The sequence below is a fragment of the Pseudoliparis swirei genome, unplaced genomic scaffold (genome assembly GCF_029220125.1).
Source record: "Pseudoliparis swirei isolate HS2019 ecotype Mariana Trench unplaced genomic scaffold, NWPU_hadal_v1 hadal_25, whole genome shotgun sequence".
NCBI classification, from domain to species: Eukaryota; Metazoa; Chordata; class Actinopteri; order Perciformes; family Liparidae; genus Pseudoliparis; species Pseudoliparis swirei.
Window position 1 is genome coordinate 1735789 of NW_026613261.1, and position 1266 is coordinate 1737054.

Below are 1266 nucleotides of genomic sequence, written 5' to 3' on the forward strand. Positions count from 1 at the left end.
GTCATGTGACTGTCTGCAGGTGTGTCCCCAACCGCAGCTTCCTATTGGACGAGAGCCCAATATGACACGTCTGCTGCTGGTCGTCACGATGTTGGAGAGATTTATATTTAGTTTTCTTTGTTCACCTCTTGTCTTTTCTTTTGTATGCATAATAAAAACTTAACAAGACAACAGGAAGTGCTCTTCTTCTTCAGGTCTTAAACCAGGACAAGGTCTTAAACCAGGACAAGGTCTTGAACCAGGACCGGGTCTTAAACCAGGACAACGTCCTGAACCAGGACCGGGTCGCCGCCACCTCCTGGTCCAAGAAGATGAAACCGGTCCATGTATTAAGTGATGCCCCTAGTGGCCACCAGGAGAACAGCATGTGTTATCTCTATGATACAGTAGTGATGCCCCTAGTGGACACCAGGAGAACTACATGTGTTATCTCTATGATACAGTAGTGATGCCCCTAGTGGACACCAGGAGAACAACATGTATTATCTCTATGATACAGTAGTGATGCCCCTAGTGGACACCAGGAGAACTACATGTATTATCTCTATAATACAGTAGTGATGCCCCTAGTGGACACCAGGAGAACTACATGTGTTATCTCTATAATACAGTAGTGATGCCCCTAGTGGACACCAGGAGAACAACATGTGTTATCTCTATAATACAGTAGTGATGCCCCTAGTGGACACCAGGAGAACAACATGTATTATCTCTATAATACAGTAGTGATGCCCCTAGTGGACACCAAGAGAACTACATGTGTTATCTCTATAATACAGTAGTGAGGCCCCTAGTGGACACCAGGAGAACAACATGTGTTATCTCTATGATACAGTAGTGATGCCCCTAGTGGACACCAGGAGAACTACATGTGTTATCTCTATAATACAGTAGTGATGCCCTAGTGGACACCAGGAGAACAACATGTGTTATCTCTATGATACAGTAGTGATGCCCTAGTGGACACCAGGAGAACTACATGTGTTATCTCTATGATACAGTAGTGATGCCCTAGTGGACACCAGGAGAACTACATGTGTTATCTCTATGATACAGTAGTGATGCCCTAGTGGACACCAGGAGAACAACATGTGTTATCTCTATAATACAGTAGTGATGCCCTAGTGGACACCAGGAGAACAACATGTGTTATCTCTATAATACAGTAGTGATGCCCTAGTGGACACCAGGAGAACAACATGTGTTATCTCTATGATACAGTAGTGATGCCTCTAGTGGACACCAGGAGAACAACATGTGTTATCT

The 1266-nt window shown here is 44.3% G+C and overlaps 1 protein-coding gene across 1 annotated transcript in view; it reads left to right on the plus strand.

Moving 5' to 3' along the window:
• Nucleotides 1–171, plus strand: part of dlg1b (discs large MAGUK scaffold protein 1b) — a 74597-nt gene extending 74426 nt beyond the window's left edge. The window contains exon 26 of the mRNA XM_056410520.1: nt 1–171. This exon is cut by the window's left edge and continues 947 nt beyond it. The gene's annotated coding sequence lies outside the window, so the exon portion shown is untranslated.
• Nucleotides 172–1266: the final 1095 nt, after the last annotated feature.